This window comes from Rhineura floridana, chromosome 1 (genome assembly GCF_030035675.1).
Source record: "Rhineura floridana isolate rRhiFlo1 chromosome 1, rRhiFlo1.hap2, whole genome shotgun sequence".
Lineage (NCBI taxonomy): Eukaryota > Metazoa > Chordata > Lepidosauria > Squamata > Rhineuridae > Rhineura > Rhineura floridana.
Window position 1 is genome coordinate 194589380 of NC_084480.1, and position 18167 is coordinate 194607546.

Here is an 18167-nt window from a genome sequence, read left to right on the forward strand (position 1 = left end):
ACATCAACTCCAGGAAATGGCACTTTGAGGGTAAAGTTACTCACCTCCATAGCAGTCTTGATGCCCCATCCACATCTATTGTAGTCCCCAATGAGATGTCCAGTGCAACATCTGCTGCAACTTCTTGGGAATGGTTTCAGTTGATGCGGCCTGATGATGTAGACAATGTGCTTGCGTTGATGCAGCCAGCAACGTGTCCTCTCAATCCTTGGCCTTCTTGGCTTATTAAAGCTTGCTGAGGGGGTTTGACTGAGTAGAACCAGTGTGTGGTCAACACATCATTGTGGGAGGGAGTGGTTCCAGCCACCTTGAAAGAGGTGGTGATCCGACTACTCTCGAAAAAGCCCACCCTGGACTCATTGGTTTGTGACAACTACCGACTGGTCACAAAAAAAAACCTTTTTAGGGAAGGTGATTGAGAGGGTTGTGGCACAGTAATTGCAAATACTCGTGGATGAAGCAGATTATCTTGACCCATCCTAGTCTGTGTTCAGGCCTGGCTAAGGAACTGAATCGGCCTTGGTCACCCTGATGAATGTCCTCTATTGGGAGAAGGACATGGGAAGTGTGACCCTGTTATTCTTACTTGATCTCTCAGTGGCTTTTGATTGACCATGGTATCCTTCTGGGCCGACTTGGTGAGATGGGTATTGGAGGCACTGTTTTACATTGGTTCCGAACCTATCTCCAAGGTCATTCTCAGAGAATAGCATCGGGTGACTGTCTTTCAGCCCCCTGGCAGTTGTGCTGTGGGGTGCCACAGGATACCATCTTGTCCTCCATGCTGTTTAACATCTATATGAAACCCTTGGGAGAGGTCATCAGGAGATTTGGGGCAAGGTGTCAGCAGTATGCTAATGATACCCAGCTCTATTTCTCCACAACATCTTAATTGGGAGAGGCTGTGTAAGCCTTTGACCACTGCCTGGACTCAGTGGTGGGCTGGATGAGGGCCAATAAATTGAGTTTGAATCCTAGCAAGATGGATGCACTGTGGGTTGGCAGTTCCTGACTTCGGAGAATTGGTGAGTTGCCTGCTTTGGATGGAGTCGTACTCCCTCTGAAAGAGCAGGTTTGTCGGCTGAGGGTGCTCCTGGATCCAACTTTGTCTCTAGAGGCCCAGGTGACCTCAGTGGCTAAGAGTGCCTTTTACCAGCTTTGGCTGGTAAGACAGCTGTGGCTGTTTCTGGACTGGGATAGCCTGACCACTATCAGTTGTCCACACACTGCTAACCTCCAGGTTGGATTACTGTAATGCACTCTATGTGGGGCTGACCTTGAGGTTGGTCCAGAAGTTGTAGCTGGTGCAAAATGAGGTGGTGAGACTGCTCACTGGGGCAGGGTATCTCCAACATGTCACTCTGCTGCTGAAAGAATTGCACTGGCTGCCCATTTGCTACCTGGCCAAGTTCAAGGTTCTAGTTTTGGTGTTCAAAGCCCTATACAGCTTGGGACCAGGATACCTGAAAGACTGTCTTATCCCTTATATACCCAGATGATCACTGCACTCTGCAGGCGAGGGCCTCCTGCAGATACCATCTTATCAGAAGGTCCATTCCGCACAACATAGCAAATGGACCTTTCATATAGTGGCGCCTACCCTGTGGAATTCCCTCCCCTTAAATATTAGGCAGGCACCATCTCTGCTATGTTTTCGGTGCCTATTGAAGACCTTCCTCTTTCAACAATGCTTTTAAGTTGAGATCTATCCCATTCTGCGTTTGTGTTGGAATTGCTTTTTAATATGTTCTTAAATCTTCTTTTTAAAAATGTTTTTAATCTTAGAAGATGCTTTGAAAGATTTTTTAAGTAATGTTTTTGAAGATGTTTTGTTTTAATGTTTGTTTTTATGATGTTTTAATGTTTTTAGTGCTTTTGTTTGCCGCCCTGAGCTCCTACTGGGAGGAGAGGTGGGATATAAATCTAATAATAATAATAATAATAATAATAATAATAATAATAATAAGTATTCCAGAGAATACTACAAATAGTGCTGTTTAAATACAAAATGCTATTTGATCACTAAAGTAATATTGGTTCTAATATTGTTGATAGTTAATGTCCAATTATATTACTTCCAAAACAACTTTACCAGCATTTTCATGTATTGTTTTATTATTTTTATTTTATTTATTAAATGTTCTTTCACCCTTCTTCCCATGGAGAGGCCAGGACAGAAAACAAGTGATAAAACACTAAAAACATGTTTTAAAATCTATAAAATATCTTAAAACATCTTCAAACAATTCCAGTACTCATGCAGATTGGGATAAAGTCTCCAGTTGAAAGGCTTGTTGAAAAAGGAAGATCTTCAGTAGGCACTGAAAAGTCAACTGAGATAGTGCCTGTCTAATGTTTAAGGGAAGTGAATTCCAAAGGGTAGGTGCCAGTTCCTATGTTGTGTGGAATTGGACTAAAGGTCCAGTTCCTATGTTGTGTGGAATTGGACCTCCTGATGAGATGCTATCTGCAGAATTACTATCCCAATAATTAGTAAACTGATGCCAACCTGTTAGTAAATCTTTTTGCATATCTCCTGTTCCTTCCCATAATTTTTTTATAATATGAAATGTTATGCCAGATTGCTTGTTTGCATTCTTTTACACATGGTGCCTTCTCCCCCCCCCCCATGTTTAGCAATTAAAATTCTTGAGCCACCAACCACCATTGTTCCATCTTTTCTGAGAACTGCCTCGGTTAGGTTTCCCAGTAGAATTCCTGTAGGGTGTAATTCTAATTTGTCATTTTATCTACTACTCAAATTTTAATCCCTCCCCAAAATATTATGATTCTGTAATTCCATCAGATGTGTCCAGATCCTGTCTGATCTTGTCCGCATCTCCAACGGAGAGCTGTAAGCAGGTAGTTATTTAAAACCTATATAAAGTCAGATACCACAAATATAAGATTCTGTAAAAGTGTTCCTTTGTTTCCATATCTGTAAAATATTGTGGTATACAACATAAAACAGCCCAATTAACAAGAGATAGTTATTTTAAACATCCCCCCTCATCTATATCTGATTCCTGAATTTGTTTCATATATTTCAGAGAAGATGTTATAGATTTTTGCTAATAAACCCTTTGGGGATATTTGCCTTGAATGATATCTTCAAATTCTGTGAGAGGTCTAAAACAGACACAGCACTTGCATTATCCTAAATAGCTCCTTGAGAACAGAGATAGTGGAAATGATAGGAGGACTTCCTGCCCCAGGTCACTAGAAACCAAAGCAGAGTTTGTCAACAGTAGGCAAGCCATTATCTTGTCAGAAGAATGCCTTTACTTACTTATCCGAATTAGGGTTGCCAGGTTCATGGCCTAAGACTGATCCTGTATCTTTAGGAGAAGAGAAAGTCAGCCAAGTGCAGGTGTTCTTGCTACATTGTAATGAGAAAAACCAGAAGGTGGAATTCTCCCTTCCCCCTGCACAACGTGTAAAGATACAAAAGACCTCTTGGCCTTTCTCTTCTCCTAAAGATACAGGATCAGTCTCAGGCCATGAATCTGGCAACCCTAATCCGGATCCTCTTCTTACTTCTAAGCAGAGCTTGGAAGATTACTTTTTAAAAGGAATAAATTACAATTACTGTTACATGGCCCCAAAAGAAATAAATTACAATTACAATTGTTTGATTACTTTACCATTACTCAAAAGTAATCACTATAATTATAGTTAAGTTACTTTTAAAAAAAACTAGAGTGCCTGCAAGGTGCTGGCCTTGGCTGCTTCACACCTAAGTAGCCTAAAGCAACATTAAAAATAAAACACACACAGAGAGAGGCAGTACAATCATTCTTTTTATCCATAAGAAAGCAATGGTGGTCTCTCCACTGGTAAGGGAGACAGGGAGGGAATCAGAGGCTACCGCTCAGATCTTTGCACATCAAGCCAAGTACAACTTCCCCCCCACACACACACAACCAGTAAACTTCATCACTTTCATTCAACCACATCCCAAGCCCTGTTCTGCCACCAATTAAGGCACGCCTAGGCAAGCAAACATTTTCCCCTGGGATGCAAAAAAGATAAAATGCTACAAATGCAGCAAAATAGCCAGGGAGATTGGGGGAGACCACTTCACACACCAAGTGCAAACACATTATTAACACACACACACACACACTCACATCTCTCACCTCCACAGTTCTTTATCTCCATTCTGCTGCTGCCTCATTCGCCTCCTTCATCCACATCCCTCCACTCCATTCTTCTCCAACACCATCCATTTTTAAAACAAATGTTTTCTCCATGGCACCCCATCTCACTCTCCACCAACTCCCTCATCACCTCCTGAACTCCCACAGAGCATGAGGGAAGAGCAATGCAGTTTGAAGCACATGATTTTCATCCACGAATGAGAGGAGCAGAAGACTCCCCCTGCTCCCTGTGACGCCCTTCCCTGGCTCTCCCTGTCAGGTTCCTACCTGCTCGTGGTTACTGCCTGTCACTAGGCACCACCAGGGACTCCACCAGTCCAGACTGTCCTTTTTTATGGTTTCTCTCCCCGCTCTAGCACAGATCTCAACAGATCCCCCTGCTAGGCAGCACCACCAGTCACGTCCTATAACCAGTATTCCCAGAGACTCTGCCTGAGTCTCTCTATCAGGTTACCTCTGTGACTGCGTGCTTAAGCTGTCCCACTCCCTTTGTATCAATGCAGATAATTCTGGTTTGCTCTGAATACTTGTGGTGTTATATTATCCCCTTCACCGCTGCCACCATTTGTACTGTTTCCCTTCAGCCTTGGTATTTACCTTACCCTCCCTTCTGGTCTGTGAAACCCCAGCCAAGGATCAGGCCTTTGGTAAACCAAATATATTTATTAAATAACAGAGATAACAAGATTACTTTATAAAGGCACTTAAGCATATGGTTTCATCTATTCCTGAGGTACTGGTCTTAGTATTAATCTGAACTCCACACTCTCCTCACATCCACCAACTCTCCACCCAATCTCCTCTCAAAAACCCACCAAAACAACCCACTCACGTTCACCGTCCACCCAGATTTAACTGTCATCCTTCCATTTATACCCTCAGCCATTCTAAACACTCAGCCAATCATCCAGCATTCTACTGCCCATTCACTCCCCCCTCCTCTTTCATTCCACTTACCATGTATCTCCTATACAAACAGCACTTACCATATATACACTAATACATGAACATCACATTTCCCCCCCCTTAAAATAACGGCAGAGTATTATTCCTGTTCCAGGATTCATACGCCACATTAACAAATAAAACAAGTCTCTCCGGGGAAAATGTCTTTCTTTGTTCCTCCGTCTGGTCACGTCACTGCAGTCCCAGCCACCTGCCTTGACAGTCCATCGGCCAATACATTGTCCTTGCCTTTGATGAACTGGAAGTCCACTTGATAGTCTTGTAGGGCCCAGGACCACCTCTGCAGCATAGTATTATGGTTTTTCATAGTCTATAACCATAACAAGGCCCGATGATCCGTTGTTACTGTGAATCTTCATCCCCACACGTATGGGCGCAACTTATTCAGTCCCCACACGACCACTAGGCACTCCTTTTGGACCGACGAATAGTTTTTCTCCCTCGGCGTCAGCTTGCGACTCAGATATGCCACTGGATGTCTGGTGCCTTCTCTCTCCTGCAGCAAGACGACTCCCAGTGCGAGGTCTGACGCATCTGTAGCCACGGTGAATGGTTTCTCATAGTCTGGTGCTATTAATATGGGTCCTTGGCACAAGGCTTGCTTCAGCAGATCAAAAGCCTTCTGACATTCATCCGTCCATACCACATGCTCAGAACACTTTTTCTTTGTCAATTCATGCAAGGGGGTTGTGATTTCCCCAAATTTTTTCACAAACTTCCTATAAAAACCAGCCACACCTACAAATGCCCTAACTTGTTTTTTGGTTAAGGGGATAGGCCACGCTTGTATTGTCTCCACCTTGCTCCATAAGGGGGTGATTTTCCCACTCCCCACCTTATGTCCTAAATAGATTACTTCCTTTAGCCCAAACTGGCATTTCTTAGCTTTTATTGTGAGGCCTGCTTTTCTTAATGCCTCTAATACTGTGGTCAGGTGTTGGACATGCTCAGGCACCGACTTGCTAAAAATGGCCACGTCATCGATATAGGCCACAGCAAAATCTGCCATGCCTCGCAACACAGTATTGATTAGCCTCTGAAACAAACTTGGTGAGTTCCTTAGTCCCATGAGTAAGGTCACAAACTCATATAACCCATCTGGTGTACTGAAGGCAGTTTTGGCTCTGGATTGCTCGTCTAGTTCCATTTGCCAAAATCCTTTACAGAGGTCTAACATAGAGATAATGGTTGCTGCCCCCAATAACTCTAACATTGCGTCTACCCTGGGCATAGGATACGCATCTGGGACAGTAATTTTATTGATTAGCCGATAATCAATGCAAAATCTTGTCGTTCCATCTTTTTTCGGAACCAGGACAATACTTGAGGCCCAGGGACTGATGGATTCCCTGATCACTCCTAATTCCAGCATATCTTCCACCTCCTTTTTGATCTCACTCAAAACTTTCCCATTCACACGGTACGGCATAGATCTTATTGGGGCATGATCTCCAGTATCAACGGAATGTCTGGCTATACTGGTTCGGCCAGGTTTATTGCTAAAGAGATTCCCATAGTTTTTCAAAACGCTCAGAATCTCTTCTTTTACTTCCTCCTTCACCTCCTCTGACTATTCCAATTGATCTACCCCTCCTTTGTCTTTGCTTTCCTGTACCAAATCTGGAAGTTCAGGCCCACTTCCCTCAGGGAATAAGGTAACTTGCAACACCTTTGCATCCCTGGTATGGTAAGGCTTCAACATATTTACATGAACCACTTTGCTTTTGTTTAATTGGTCTGTGGTGATTACATACGTCACTGTGTCAAGCCTTTCTCTGATGGTATATGGTCCTTCCCAGTTAGCCTGTAATTTGTCATGTTTCCTGGGTATGAATGCCATAACCATATCTCCCACATCATACACACGTTCCCTGGCTGTTCTGTCATACCAGTAACTTTGCTTCTCCTGTGCTTGACTCAAATTCTCTTTCACTACTTCCATCATTGATGTGAATTTATTGCGGAATTCCAATACAAAATCTACTACAGATGTTTTGTACTCTCCCAGGGTTCCTTCCCATGAATTTTTTAATAGTTCCAAAGGTCCCCTCACTTTTCTAGTGAACATCAGTTCAAAGGGTGAGAAGCCTGTTGACTCTTGAGGGACTTCTCGGTACGCAAATAAGAAGCATCCCAAACGTTCATCCCAGTCTTGTGGGTGATCTTGAACATAGCTTCTTATCATGCCCTTCAAAACTCCATTGAATCTCTCAGTTAGCCCATTAGTGGTGGGATGGTAAGTAGTGGTCTTTAGATGTTTCAGACCACAACATTTCCACATACATTGCATCACTTCTCCCATGAATACACTGCCTTGATCCGTCAGCACTTCATGAGGGAAACCCAGCCTCATAAAGATTTTTAATAAAGCCTCTGCCACTACAGGGGCTTCTACAGATCTTAGTGCTTCTGTGTCTGGGTACCTGGTGGCAAAATCCACCACCACCACTAGATATTTCTTGCCATGCCTTGTGGGTTTGGAAAAAGGGCCCACCAAATCTATTCCCACTCTATAAAAGGGTTGTCCAATTATAGGAAGGGGCTTTAAGGGTGCCTTAGTCTTTACTCCACTTTTTCCCACCTTTTGGCATATACCACAAGATAGACAATGTTGTTTTACATCTTTGGAGATGTTTGGCCAATAATAGTGCGCAGCCAATCTCCTCTTGGTCTTTTTTATTCCCAGATGTCCTGCACATGGGACATCGTGGGCTACCTCTAGCAATCTGGTTCTGTATTTGCTAGGTACTATCAATTGCTTCACTGGTTCACATTCATCCTTTCTCTCAGCAGGCATCCACAGTCTATATAAAATCCCATTCTCACACACAACTTGATTCCTCAGTTTGTCAGTGAAAGGAATCTGTTGGGTCAGGGCTTGCTCCTTTATTTGCTTCAAACTGGTATCCTTATCCAGTTCTCCTCTGAAATGCTCTGTCTCTTCCCCAGAGACCAGTTGATACAGTTTGTCTCCTTCAGCAGGCCTGCCAAGGGTTGCTATGGTGACCTGAGGCTCGCAAACAGATTCCACCCTGTTTCCTTCAGCCCCTTTTAACATGGCTTCTGTTTCTCTGCCAAGTTGCTGTCTGGTCACCACATATATTTTCCCTTGTGCCCCCATAACATCTCTTCCCAGTATCACTGGTTCTTGTTGTTGGGCATTAATACCTACTTTATATTTGCCCTCTCGGCCTCTCCACTCCATTTTCACCAGGGCCATAGGCAAGCTTTCTGGTCTACCCCTCACTCCTTGAATAGTCACCGTTTCGTGAGGTAATATTTCCTCAGATTTTATTAAATCTGGCCTCAGTAACGTCTGAGCGGCACCAGTATCAAGCAATGCCCAATAATTTGCCCCTTGTACACTCACTTCCTCTCTCAGACTTGAATCAAGGTCTGTTACTTCTGTCCAGTTTATCTGGCAGAACTGAACCTTTTTCGTGGTTAGATCTTTTGGTTCTATTTTTACTGCCCTTGCCTGAGCAGGATTACTAATGGGGTTGGCAACCTCACATTGAAAACGTAGGTGCCCCAGTCTACCACATTTATAGCATAATTTCTCCTCTGTTTTAGGGTACACAGATCCACTCTGGGGTGTCCTGTGCCCTTCAGATTTTACTGGAGGACTCACTCGCTGTGGTACCACATCATTTCTGCCGCCACTATATGGTCTGGGTTTAAAATCTCTTGATGTTTTCCCCACCCAGCCAGTTCTATTGGAGGCAAAGTGATCCGCCATCTCTGCGGCCTCCTGCACCGATGTAGGGGAACGGTGTTTGACCAGGAGCCTTATTTCTGGTGGTAACTGATGGTATAATTGATGCAGTATCATGAGGCTTTTCATAAAATATTTTTATCATAAAATAAAAGATTAACAAGATTTCTTCATAAGGCACATAAGCATATGGTTTTATCTAATACTAATCCGAACTCCACCCTCCCTCCTTCTCCACGCTCTCCTGGCAAACAACTCTCTAAAACCCACCAAAACAACCCACTCACTTTCATCACATCACATCCACCCAGATTCCACTGTCACTCTTCCTTTTATACCCTCAGCCATTCTAAACACTCAGCCAATCATCCAGCATTCTACTGCCCATTCACTCCCCCTCCTCTTTCATTCCACTTACCATGTATCTCCTATACAAACAGCACTTACCATATATACACTAATACATGAAGATCACATTTCCCCCCCTTAAAATAACAGCAGAGTATTCTTCCTGTTCACTCCCCCCTCCTCTTTCATTCCACTTACCATGTATCTCCTATACAAACAGCACTTACCATATATACACTAATACATGAACATCACACTCCCCCCAAGTAACACCCCAAAGTAATGGTGGAAACATTACAATTACTCCTCAAAAGTAATAAAATTACTCCTATTTCAATCAAAATGTACAGAAATTACCCACTCATTCATTCCTCAAAATGTAATAAATTACAGGTAGTTCATTTTTTGTAACTAATTACTTCCAAGCTCTTTTTGTAAGGACTTTCCTCTTCAAAAGATGAGGTTGAGGACTGTGAATCAGAAGGGAATGGAAAGCAGGGCCAGCTCCAGAAGCACTACCACCAGAGGAGCCTGTGGTACCAGTGCCTCTCCTGCCCAAAGATCCTGGGGATTCCAGTGAAACAAGAGTCTCCCCTACTCCATTGATAAAGCAGGCTGGGACTCTTTAACTAAAAGGCACATGATAGGGCTTTCAGTTTGGTTTCTTGCTAAAGCTCCGTTGCCTGTTTGTGTTCAGCCTGCAGCCTGCCCAAGGCCTGGCCTGAGATCAGGACAGTGACATCCATAGGTCATGGGCCCAGAGACTGCTGAAAGGGTTCGTTGCACAGCAAAATGTAACACAGGTTTGTGGAGGAAGAACTCAGAGGTTCTGATTCACCTTTATGAAGAAAAAAGTGAAGTGACTTAACTGTTTGATCTAATGGACTCTTCACTGGTTCCGCAGGGGTGGATGGGCTTTTGTTCTGGAACATGTCATGATATTCTTGAGGCAAACCTGAACTGAGACCACAGGCATGGAATCCATAGATTAGGGGGTCTTTGGCGTGCCCCTCCAGTGGGACTACCCCACAGTCCAAACCTGAGGGATGCTTGTTGAAGATCCAGCACAGAGGGAAAAGCTAAGTACTAATGGCATTTCTCTTGAACCTCAAAAATATAAAATCCATGAGCCTGCTGGGTCCGGCTAGTGGCCCATCTAGCCCATCATCCTGTTCTCACAGCGGCCAACAAAATGTCTATGGGAAATGCCTATAGGAAGCTCAGAAGCAGGGAGAGCAACAGAGGGGCATCATACAAAGTCGAAATGCACTTTCTTTCATAAACACTGTTTTTAATGACATGAACAACACCTAAAAGGCCTGTTTGCAATCAGGGTTGTTCAAGGTTGTGTGTTAGAGGTTGTTTATTCAGGGTTCTTATCTAGAATCAATAACTCTTCTTTACAGAGAGCAGGGAATCCCAGGGTGCTTCATGCAGATCCTCACTTTTTCTCTTTTGTTGCCATGTGATGAATTCCAATTATCTTTGTATACCTGAGGCAATATTTGGGTTGTTAACCCAGTACAAGTGTATAGACCAGGAACAGCTAACCTTTTCAGGAGTAAGGACCGCAATCTCCCTTGGCCAGTCTACAGTTCAAGGCAGCACACCAGTGGTGGATCTGGACACCTCACATGCATATATGTACACAGGACCCAGATGCACATGGATACTGTTCCCTCTTGTTAGCTGATCCGTGCAGATCAGCTGATAAGAGGGATTATTGCCCTCTCCCTGCTCATCAAATGATCAATCTAACTGCCAGGAAGGGTGCAATTTGCATTCATATCAGGGCACTGAGCTAGGCAGAGAGGTTTAAACCTCTCCACCAACTCCAGCATCAAGACTACTTTAAATAAACAAATATATTTGCCACTCAGTTGTCCAAAAAACAAAGGGCTTTAAAGAAAAAAAGCACCTTGAGAAGCAAAACCAAGTTGACTAGGGAAATGCCCAAAGCTCAAGATGGAAGGAGGTGGAGGTGGAGGGGGGAGAAGCCTTCATTTTGATGGACAGATCTAGCTTTGAATCACAGTAAATTGTTTTACAGTGAATGGGGAGAAAAACAGGGCTTCATTTTAGTACAGGCGGGCCCTGCTTTACAGCGCTTCGGCTTTTGGCATTCCGCTAATGCGGCAACTTTCAATTAGGGAAATTCCCCCTTTAAGGCACTTGTTCCGCTTTTACGGTGGTTTTTGCTCGTCACGTGCCATTTTTCACGTCATTTTTGCACGATGCGCACCATTATCATCAATGGGTTCCGTTTTTCGGCAGTTTCCGCTTTTTGGCAGCAGTCCGGAACGGAACCTGTCTTATAAGTGGGGCCTGCCTGTAGATCTAAATTGGTCTTGTTAGTCAAACTGCAAAGACAGAGTAGCTCCAAAACAGAATGGGCTGTCTCCAACACACCCATGGGTGAAGCTTGACAGATGGGTGGAACAACATCACACAGGGAACATAGGAAGCTACCTTATACCGAGTCAGACCATTGGTCCATCTAACTGAGTATTGTCTACTCTGACAGGGGTTCTCCAGGGTTTCGAGCAGGGAACACTGTTAGCCCTACAAGGAGATGCCAGAAATTGAACTTGGGACATTGTGAAGGCAAGGCAGATACTCTACCACTGAGCGAAAATCCTTCCCCAACCTTTGATCTTCTATTGAACCTTTAATGGAATGGATTCAATGGAAACCACATGCAAAGGGTTTTCAAAGGGATGCCCCTCAGCGTCCATCATCTGATTGATGCTAAGAGAGTTCATTGGCAAGTAGTTTCAGTACAAGTCACTTGCAAAGGGGACTGAAAGTGAAGGTAACCACACCTTTACTTGCCTCCAACCTGACATCACATATGATGTCAGGAATGGGGTGAGTGGGCATGGTTTAGGTAAAACAGCTGGGCCTATGTTGGCCTTTGGGCCAGAGGTCCTCCACTCCTGCCCTTGAGAGCGACAGCCAGTCTGTGTACGTAATATTGAACTAGATGGACCAACAGTTTAACTCACAGATGGCTTCCTGGGTTCCTATCCTCTGGCGTTTTCATCATTCAGTCATGCTTTCCCTGTTTCCCATGATAACATTTCCCTTTCTTATTCCTTTTTTTAAATATCCCCAGACTTTTGTAAAGAAGCTAATCACATTTACCATATGAATGGGTTGTGTTTTTTTGCACCTTTATTTGCAAAAAACATTGAAGGTTTCCAAACAATACAACAATAATACAACAAATATACAGCAAAGGGCAGGCCACATATACATTTAGAATTCTGAAAGCCAGTATATCTCAATGCATATTATTCCAAAGTATTTAAATAGATTTTTTTGTGTGTTTTCTGCAGTTTCTTTTGTTCTGTTGATATTTTCTAAGTTTCTTTGAATGGAAAGTGAGCATGTGCTTAGTTATGTACAGGTATTTCCAAGATTATAGGTGTATAGCACACAAGACATATGATTTATGGTAGTGGATTCATGGTTTTATCAGGTAAAATATAATTATGGCAAAAAATTGTGTAGAAAAACATAATATGTCAATTAGCACTAAATCTGAAGCATTAAAGATATAAAACCATGCTTAGAAAGTTGATGAGCGGAGACTGAAGATGTAAATGTTGGGATTTCAGTTGATGGAGAAATGAAAAGACTTATAGCATGAAAATGAGTCTGAGGAAAAAATGTGATATGTCACAAAAAAGGATTATAAGGAATTATTTATTCATAATTCTCTGTTTTCATGCCTAAACACACTTATGATTCAGTTAATGCCATCAATTTCAATGGAGGGAGCAAGTTTGGGATTATTAACTGCACGTCGTATGAATCTGGTTTCTCTCCTACTGCAGTAATTAGAGTCAAACTAAGTTGTAATTTTCAAAGTTTCTGCTCTGTTGGACTATATTTGGAGAAAATTACATTAGTCATAATAGTTCAAGTAGATAAATAGGTGGTTATATTATGATCCTAGAACCATATTTCAGAGAGACTAACCCCAGACTGGTTCTTAGCTGAGCTCTTAGGCCAATACAGTCAAATTCAGAATAAGTTGTGATGCTCTTGCAACTCTGTCCAGTAGTTCATCTAGGTAATTTTAGACCAGCCTTCACCAACCTGGCACCCTCTAGATGTTTTGGAATACAACTCCTATAATCCCCAGTTGGTATGACCAATAGTGATTGGGGAGAAATTCAATTCACATTTAAAGCCTAATCTATCAAATTCACACTTTCTGAAACAATATGAGAACCACAGCCATCCTTCAGTTTGCACTCAGTTGAATTTTTGATGCAGTTCTCCAGCCACAAAATGTTTACAAAAATGCAATATTAGGGGAAAATGTGCATAAAAATAAATATATTGGTGAAAATAACATGCAAAAATGAATCATATTAGGAACAATTGCTGGCAAGTATGTGTACATTAGTCAAAACTGCAAAACAGATGTTTTAATTAGGAGAAAATCGCACTAAAATGCTGAAGAATGTTCATGAGGATTTAAAAAGAATCAAACTGCTGCAGAAATGTGGAAAACTGAATTTGAGGTTGAGATTATGAGAAATTGAGAGAACTGAAATGAACAAATCCTTTAATCCCCAATCAGGGGTGATAGAAGCTGGACGACACAACATTTGAAGGCTACAAGGTCGAGGAAGGATGTTTTAGATGGACTTAATGGTCTTCTGTGGGGAACCCCATATTCATTACTTCAGCTGTGAAGCACATAATTTGCATTTGGCTTCCATTCCATGCTTCAAAATTGCTTCTGCATCCCTGATATATTAGAGCAAACACATACAAACAATATAGTTCCAGCCATGAGTGGGGGCAAACATGCTCAGAGGCACATGTTACCAAATTCTTCCAAGCTACACAGAAAGTAGATTGGACTGTGAAAGACCAACCCAAATTGTTTTTGCATTTTGATAACTTTGTAGGGCAGTACAATATCTCAGAGAGGAGTTCAGGTCTCCTGCTCCCCTGGTGCATTCACTATAGCTGCCCAATTTCCCTGCTTTTTAAAGTTTGACAGAAATATCTGTTGGCTATAGGTACATTCTTAAACCACAAGGTTTTTTTGCCTCTTAGTGAATTTTCCTGCTTTTTAATCCGGGCGGTAAGAAATGGGATCTTGTGCAAGTTTGCTGAGAATGGATTGATCATAAGTGGGATTTACACACACACACACAGCAATCATGCTTAGGATAGGTGAAACTGACCACAGGGGATGGAGAAGGGAGGAGTGGGAGGAGGGAGGGGTGGAAAGGCAGAGGGGAGGACTGGGATGGGAGCAGGCAGGAGGGGGAGGGGAAGAAGAAGGACAGATGTGGTCATTTGCATGTTTATTGTGTTCAGTGGGATTTACTCCCGTGCAATCATGCTTAGGATAGGTAAAACTGACCGGAGGGTAGGGACAGAGGGCTGGAGTGGGCAGGGGAGGTGGAAGAAGGAAGAGGGGAGGGGAGGAGAAAGGGAGAGAAAAGGGGAATGAGGGAAAAGGCAGGTCTGATCATTTGTATGATTATTGAGTTGAATCGGATTTACTCCTATGCAATCATGATTACGATAGGTAAAACTGACCAGGCTGGGCCTGGCAACCAAGACGTATTCTGTATCTTTCAAAGCTATGCAGGGGGAGGGGAGAATTCCACCTTGTGGTTTTTCCCATTACAATGTTGCACGAGCACCTGCACTTGGCTGACTTTTTCTTCTCCTAAAGATACAGGATCAGACTCAGGCCCTGAACCTGGCAACCCTACCTCCCACCCAAATTTAAAACAAAGCTGTCCCTGGCCACATCCACACCAGGCCTCTATTACACTTTGGACAATCATTATTTATTTATCTATTTATTTAGTGTATTTATATACCGCCCCATAGCCGAAGCTCTCTGGGCAGTTTACAATAACTAAAAACATTAAAAACAAATATACAAATTTAAAAACACATCATTTAAAAACAATTTAAAACAATTTATCATGGCTTCTCTCAAAGCCATGGCTCAAAGCCAATCATGGCTTCTCTCAAAGAATCATGGGAAGTGTAGTTAGTGAAGGGTGCTGAGAGTTGCTAGGAGATGCCTGTTCCTCTCACAGACCTTCAATCGGAATGGCTGACTGTTAAACCATTCTCTCAGAGGAATAGGAGTCTCCTCTTAGCACCCTTCACAAACTACACTTCCCAGGATTCTTTGAGGGAAGCCATGACTGTCCCAAGTGAAATCAAGTCTGGTGTGGGTGTGGCCCTCTGATTAGCCAAGCCCAGCAGCTGTGAGGCTTTTAGAACACTGACGGTCCTTACTGAGCATGCCCCACGTTATAATAGGCTTCCAGCCAAAATTTTTTAAATTAATTAAAAATCAACCAGGCATTTTTTAAAAACTTTTAAACTGCAGAAGAAGAAGGTCAGAGTATGGGGCAAGGTCAGTATTAGGATTACAGGTACTCTGTGAACATGGCTGATTTTTAATTAGTTTCAACAGATTATGAGAACTCTGGCAGAAAAAAGTCCAAAAGGGCTCTGAGGTTTTTCTCTCTCTTTTTAGTCTTTGAACTCTCAATTCTCTCTGACTGTTTTGTGTATCGCCATGAAAATTGACAGGATTGTTAAGCAAGCGTTTCTGAGTTCAGAACTATAAGTTTTGTAAGGTTTTGTTTTGAAATGAGCTTATGGGAAGCATCAGAATGGCATTCAGGGCATATTTTCCATTTAACTTTGCAGAATGTGAAAAATCGCCGCTGGCTATAGTATACGGCCACTCTTGTGGCTGTATAATCATGAAAGGAAAGGCAGGGTATAAATGTAATAAATAAATAAATAAATAAATATCTGCCCTACCTGTCCTACCCCCTCTAACTAGTATGTAATCCACCCTTTCCCACCCAGCTCACTCCCACAACACAAACTCCCTTCTTCTGCTCCAAATCCCAACAATAAAAACTCACAACTCTCAAAATCAACTGTCTTTTTATTCAAACTTTCCTTAGAACTCTCACTCGCACAACCCCTCCCACCTGGCAGTCTTACATCACTCATACTCTCAGGCATTCCATTAACTCCTTCAAACCTGTAACACATTTGATAACAGTTCCCAACAAGTGGTTTCATTGCAGCACATGTCTATTCAAAGGTAAGCCCCACTGAGTTCAATGGGACTAACTCCCAGGTAATCCTAACCCCGCTTACCTGAAAGTAAGGTCCACTGAATGCAATAAGATTTATTTCTGAACAGGCATGGTTAGGATTGCAGCCAAAGTGTGTATAGGATTGTTCCTTAGTACACAATCTTAAGTATAGAAGTGTTGGGTGCGTACTTCCCAGTAAACATGTTTAGTAGTATTGGGCTGTAAGTTGATCACAGACATCTATTTAAATTTTTAATAATAACATATTTAACAACTTGCATGTGTGTCTGATGTTACATGGCAGTTGTGGATCATACCTAAACAACTGGGGTGGGGGGAAGGAATCTGTGTTTGAAGATGAAGGCATTAAAAACTGACTTATAATTCATAACACATTTAGCAAAGTTTAGCTTGAGCCCTTTGCTGGACAGGTCTGAAAACTTGTGCTCTTTAAAAGGAATCAAATAAAAAAAGATTGACAACTTTCATGCCCACTTCCTTGAAGATTTCTGCATAAGCTGGTCTAGCTATGCCTTACTTTGTTTAAGCTCTTCATCAAAGACGGTAGTTATCCTTACACTTTTAATAGCAGCGGTTGGGCTGAGCATAGTGTTTGAATGGAAGTCTGTAACAGACAACCACATATTTGATTCTGAAACTGCTGAAACTAGCTATTGGTTCATCTCGTCACAGTCTTTCTTTCATTTGCAGTCTTTTCTGCAGAGTCCACTCTTATTAAAAGGGTGAAATGATACTCTTTTAGTATATCCCAGTCACTGAATATATGTGCAGAGAACCTAATTCTGTCTACCTGAATGGAAGGGATTGCACTTACAATCCTTATTTAAATAACAACCTAAGATGAAACTGAGGCTAGAGTAAATAACAACAACAATAACAACAACAAAGTTAAACTTGTTACAACACGTGCCCTTGGGAACCTGAGTGTGTAAACCTGCCACCCACATATCCCATGAAACACACCTCTGTGAGAAGATGAGGATCTTTTGCTAGGGATAAAACAAGCACTTTGCCCTGAAATGTGCCTAGATGATGTGTGTGTATAGCCCCCAAAATGCAGGTCCAAACCAGACTAAAGCAAAGCTTTCTTTTATTGAGAGAAAAGAGAAGAATAGCATTACAATATTACTGGGTGCGTGGCAGCATTAATCATTAATATCCTAACTCATTCATAACTTTAAACTAAAGAGATCAAAGGACCATATTACTATAAGGAGAATAGGAGAGATTACCTATCCTAGGCCCAGGAGTGGGCAGTGGAATGCAGCTGAAGTGATGTGAAGGAGCTCTGCCCCCAAAGCAGGAAGGAATCTGTTTGCCTCAAGGCTTATGCCAAGACACAGAATCCCTGCCTGTTCTGTGGCCTGCAGTCCTGTGTTGCATTCTGTGAGAGCGTAGTTACACGTGTTGGAGCTCAGAAGGCCATCACCGCCCCTCCTCAGATCTCAAGCCCTCCTTTTTTAAAGACACTTTTTCTCTTCCAACTCCCCTGAAAAAGGAGGGGTCTGGGTATGAGGTTATTTCATATGTGTGTTTTTCTAGCTGACACTGAGAAAACTCAGTGCTTTCTTCTAATGCTTTCTTTGAACAATAGATTGTTCTGCTGGGCTTGAGGCAAGTCTGCCAAGGAAGAACATAACATTTATTTCATAGTTGCTCACAGAATGGCCTTGTTGCTTTCCTTTTTCACAGTACCTTAGGAATGCACAACAAGTCAGACAACAGGGGATGGGGTGGGAATCATAGTCCAAAATGCTCCAGGGCCTTGCACCCCTTTGATTCCATATGAACCACAGAGGGGTTAGCCGAGTACTCATAACAAATTCCTTGCAAGACACTTAA